This window comes from Pseudorasbora parva, chromosome 11, assembly GCF_024679245.1.
Source record: "Pseudorasbora parva isolate DD20220531a chromosome 11, ASM2467924v1, whole genome shotgun sequence".
NCBI lineage: Eukaryota > Metazoa > Chordata > Actinopteri > Cypriniformes > Gobionidae > Pseudorasbora > Pseudorasbora parva.
Window position 1 is genome coordinate 21,634,209 of NC_090182.1, and position 6,000 is coordinate 21,640,208.

Here is a 6,000-nt window from a genome sequence, read left to right on the forward strand (position 1 = left end):
ATCTTATCTTTTTGACCAAGGACTACACATCAATGCACAGGTCCTGTCCCAGAGCTTTGCCTTTGTTTTTATTTGCACTTAGCCTGACAAGCCAGACCCACATCATTTGCTGCCGCTAGGGTGCGTCTAGATTTCTAGGCTAATTTGCACTCCCTTTAAATTGTAATTCTGTAGTCTTTATGGCTCGTATTGTCCCACCAACAAAGGCGCATAGGGACAGTGAAAATACAGAAAAAGAGAGAAGATATATGTAGCTTTTGTATGAGTTTGTTCGCTCAGGCACACTATTCCCAGAAGACTAAAGCCCTTGCAGTGTGTTCAGTAATGTACACATCAATAAATAATGCATTGCAATGTTTGCACAAGCTCTGTTTAGTTCTCACTAAAGCCTCACACTGAAGTCATTGGCAATTAATTCTGTAATCCTAAACACCTTGGCTCTTTGAGATAATTATTACAATACCAGACATTTTAATATGCACAAACTTTTCCCTCTGTTTCAAAGTACCAATTGCTTTCTACTTTATTTGTGCAAATTTAGAAAGTAAAAGGCTATTTTAGATATCAGAGAAAGTAAAAATGTTCACAGTCAATGCTCAAAACAAAATATGCTTTGTTTATGTCAGGACCTCTATCATAAAAGATGATTGATTGACTATTAGCATATAGTTCGGATTGGTGGTATGGTCCTGTTCTGACCGAGAACTCCCTGCGCATCCATGCAGCCTAGCATGGATAAGAGCAGGGACAGAAGCAATAACCCCCCTTAGGGTATTGCAGATATCATTAATGTTGATATTAAATTTACAAAATAATTCAGGAATTGACTTCAAGGGAAATCAGAATACCAAATCCTGACTGACAAGAGGAGGAGCTGGGGGTGAAGGAGGATAAATGAGCTTTGGAGAAGCGTGATAGCTGCTGATGAGGAGCTATATATATGCTGTGAGGCTGTGATAGCAATCAGCTTTATGCTGCTTGATAGTAACTATTTCGATTTTGCCATAATATAGGTTTTAACTTATATACTACACCAAATGATATGTATTCATTTATTAGTTAAAACCTTAACTGTTGTGAAAATCTGGCAAAATCGAAATGGTTATTAACTGAATAATTAATGACAGGCTGTTGTAGCTTTGTACACACACACACTCACACACACACACACACACACACACACACACACACACACACACACACACACACACACACACACACACACACACACACACACACACACACACACACACACACACACACACACACACACACACACACACACACACACACACACACACACTTTTATTCTGTACAAACCTGCCCTTTTGCTTCATGACTATACCTTCTGGGGCAACTAGAGGGCAGTAAATATTTCCACATCAGGTGTTCGTTCTTTTGACTAACATTTTCCTGTCAGAGTATAGTTTAACTCTCACAGATACATTTTTTTTCTAGGCATAATATGTCCTTTGAGTTTTAAATGTATAAAAATATATATTTAATTGGTACACTATTGATACATTTTATGTCCGCCTCTCAGTTAAAAGGGCATTTTAGAGTGGGAGAGATGAAAGGCATCCACTTTTTGAAATAATGCGCAGCTTACGACATTAAGAGGAGGCAGCTGAAGCTAACATCCCTGAACCGAAGACACTGAGCTGAGAGAAAGGGATAGAATGAAAGAGAGAGAGAGAGAGAGAGAGAGAGAGAGAGAGAGAGAGAGAGAGAGAGAGAGAGAGAGAGAGAGAGAGAGAGAGAGAGAGAGAGAGAGAGAGAGAGAGAGAGAGAGAGAATGTTAGAGACACAAGAGAGCAGACACTAAACGTCTGGCAGCCAGAGGAGAGGGGAGGCTCAAAGCTTGAGGAGACGCCTTTTGCATAATGACATGTTACTTCTCGCTTTGCGCTTCCATGGCCCAGGCCTCATAAGTGCTGCATCTGTTTACAAGCACACCACTTTTCCAAGGAGCTCCCATCTATTCGACATTCATGAGAGATCGCTTAAGAGTCCCCAGCTGGAAACCAAAGCAAAGCAAACAAAAAACCCTAATCCATCTTTGCAGATTTCTTTCATATTATGTTTTTAGATTTGATTGAGAGCCAAAAACTAAAAAAATAAAAATAAACCGAACATCAACAACAGCTTCCAGCGCTGACAGAAATAGAGCTGTATTCTGAACATGACATCTGCTTTTGGTATCTGGTATTGTTGCTTGAGTGGTTCGATTTCTGTCACTTGAATGCTTAATTCTCTTTGCTTCTTATTATATGCCCAGTGTCTGAAGGCTCAGCTGTTCTCCAGACCAATTCATGACAAGTAGCACAGAGAAGAGACAACCGACAGCTAAAAAGGAAGCAGTGTGGGCAGCTGAATAGGTTGTAGTCATCTGATCCATGAGTCACATTGTCATTTCAACATGCTATGAACAGGGTAAGGTGTCCTCTACAAACTCTCTGTCATGGACTTATAATATAGTGATTTTCATCTACATGAAGCAAGAACAATTAAACAACATACATTTTAAAGTGGTATAAAGAATAATAACATTTACCCCCCGTTTTACAGACAAGGCTTAAAATAGTTTGAGCTGTTAACTGAAATCAACTTGAACTGACATATCTTAAAGGAGGGGTGAAACACTCAGTTTCAGTCAATCTCATGTCAATCTTGAGGACCTATAGAGTAGTTTTGCATCCTTCATATCTTCGAAAAGTCTTTAATTTTATTATATTTATAAAAGAAATATGGGCTGTACCGAGTCTTTCCGGAAAAAAACGAGCGCCTGGAGGCGTATCGTGTGGGCGGAGCTAAAGAATGACGAGCGCACACAAATCGGTGACGTCCTCAAGCGTGGAGAAACCCATCGCTATCACAGATAATGATCCAGAATCATTCGGAGGCTGACATAAATTGAACAGGAGAAACGGCAACAGCAGGACGTCCGTCTCTGTGGTATGTACTGTATTTAGCGGCCTGTCAACATTTGTGTGTATTTATTCACAGTTTATGAGCACATGATTCGGTTTATGGACTATTGTATGCGACTAAACCTTAGCAGTAGCAAGCAAAACAGGTCAGACTAGTGCACATAGAACAACAATAGAGTCCGTTAGCGCATTTGAATGATGAAGCACGCGATCGTGTCATTTACTGATGTTTACTCACGCGACGAGCCAACAGCATAGACATTGGAAGCAGTTTTACTCACCGGCTGCTTCCAAAGCAGGACCGAACCTTTATCGCTGGGACCGCTCCGTCAAAAACACACTTCTTTGGTATGATTTGGTGAAGTCCTGACAGCAGTGAACGGTGGAGATCCACTTTTGTGACGCAACTGAAGCGATGTTTTGAAGCTTCCTGTTATTTCTGCGTTCAAATCGGATCAAACGCAGCGATGCCTTCCCGGAATGCTGTGCTGAAGCGTTGAAGTCACCCATAGGAATAAAGTGGAGCGCAGCTCCTGGATCGACTGGATCTGCACCTGAGTGTTTACGGGCATGCATTTTCTCTTTTGCTCTAGTCACACGCGCGTGCGCACCCTACCGGGAGAAGAGCCCGTATGGCCCATACAAGGACCTTCTGATCTATTAACGTGAAGTTGAGCCATCCTCGAAAAAAACTCTCAGAAACTGGTGAGAAACCAGAAGGAGTATTTTTAACACAGAAATACTCCATCAAACGTCCAACATTAGTTTTTGAAACTTTGTCTATGTTTAGGATAGAAACCAAGTCTTTAACAGTGTAAAAAGCTCAGTATGCATGAAACAGCATTTCACCCCCCCCCCCTTTAAAATATGCCATTGCCATTGTTTTTGCCATTCATATATAAAAGCTACTTAAATGCCCTTATTAAACTTAGACCAAATCCTAATCCCTGTCTGTGAAAAGGCCTTATTGTATTTCTACGTTTTTAAGGGGATAAGCGATAGATAGACAGATAGATAGATAGATAGATAGATAGATGGATAGATGGATGGATGGATGAATGGATGGATGGATAGATAGATAGATAGATGATAGATAGATAGATAGATAGATAGATAGATAGATAGATAGATAGATAGATAGATAGATAGATAGAAAGATAGTAAAGACAGATAGTAATGTTTTCTATTTCAATACATTTTAAAATGTAATGTATAACTGTGATGGCAAAGATTACATTTTTGCATTAATCCTTCCGAAACACATAATCCTTCCGAAATTATTCTGAAACAGTTGTTCTGCTTAAAGGTGTCATGAACTGGCTTTTACATTTTTTCACATCCCGATCGGTGGATATAAGCACGCACACACACACACACGCACGCACGCACGCACGCACGCACGCACGCACGCACGCACACACACACACACACACACACACACACACACACACACATGGCAATTACGTTGTAGATAGCATGATCAAAACTTCCCTGATTGTATTTTTTCTTAAATTATCAAGCCAAGAGAGTGAACAACGCAATCAAGAAAGGAATGTTATTGAATTTAAAGGGGTCATATAATGCAATGTTTGTACAAGTTAATATGATTATTTAGTGTCTAAATGAAATCTTTGTAATATGCTTTAATTAAAAATGATCATTAGTATTGTAAGAAAACTAATTTTACCTGGTCAAAAACAGCTCTGTTTTTAGCAAGTCATTTTCAGTGCATGCAACTTTAAATGATAATGAGCTTTGCTCAACCCGCCCCTGTAGGGCGTTTTGACACAACACACGTGGAGTGTTGCCTTGACAACATTTGTATTTTTTGGAGAAAATAATCTCAGCAGGAATCTCTGAGGACACATCTGTGCAACCGTGTCAATTTGAACAGGAGTCGGACCCAGATGACAGCCTCTACGAAATTCGAAAATTAAGGCTCGAACAGGACGTTGGTTGATTAACGTAAAGTTACTTTGATCTATCTTTGTATGTACTGGCAGGGTAACGCATAGTGAGATAGGAATGCAATGTGTTTACTGATGTATTCGTTAGTTCATTGACAGATTGATGTTACACCTAATGCCAATAAAAACTTTTTATCGGTAAATGTAGGCTTGTCAGTGATGCAAAACTTTATCTATGCATTGTAATAACTGTTACAACACATCTTCTTTTTTGAAAGTACCAAACAACATTATAAACCATTTACAAAAGTAAGCTTAGTGTAGTGTTACCACATTAACTTTATTACCAGCGTACACAGTTTGTAATAACACACTAACCATAATGTGTTGTTCATTGTAAACGTGGGATTATGAATTATATTGAGAACGTCATACATAGAAAGCATGCCATAATGTAACTTACCCTGTAAACTTTAGCCGCATTCATCGTGAAGCGTGCAAGCATGCAAGCGTTTCAAACTACACTCACTTCTTCTGGAGGTGCAGCAGGAACACGAATACTTGGTACCGATCCTTTTTTCAGGAGCAGCTTCTTAGCAAAACTACTTTATACTGACCCACATTTATAAAGCAGTCTGGAGAGAAATGCTTTGCGGTTTGTACAAAAATAAACTTATAGACATTGATTGGGATCAATTGGAATATTCCCTTCGAAAACAAAAACTCAGCCACTGCGTTTTCAGCGGTTCGGATTTAGGAACATCTGTTGGAAATGACTGTTGTGTTCATTATAACATCCAAGAACAGAACACCACAATCGCTTAGACGCCATTCTGCTACTGGCGGACTATGATGACAGCTCGCTCAGGGTGGGTCTGTGTTGAAACCGACGGTGTGATCATGTGACACCACAAATAAAGGATACTCAAGCCTTTGACAACACGCTGTTAGACATGTACACACAATAAATGTCAAACGATCTGTAACAATGCAGTACTATCACATATACGTTTTTTTTTTTTACTCAGGTTAGTGTGTTGCTTCATTCATTCATGTAATCTTATCCTGTCTGCAAATCCAGTCTCTTGTTTACAAACGAATAGGTGGTGAAATGAAGGCATAATCCATGCATTTGATAATATTGAAATCCAAATAAAGCTTAT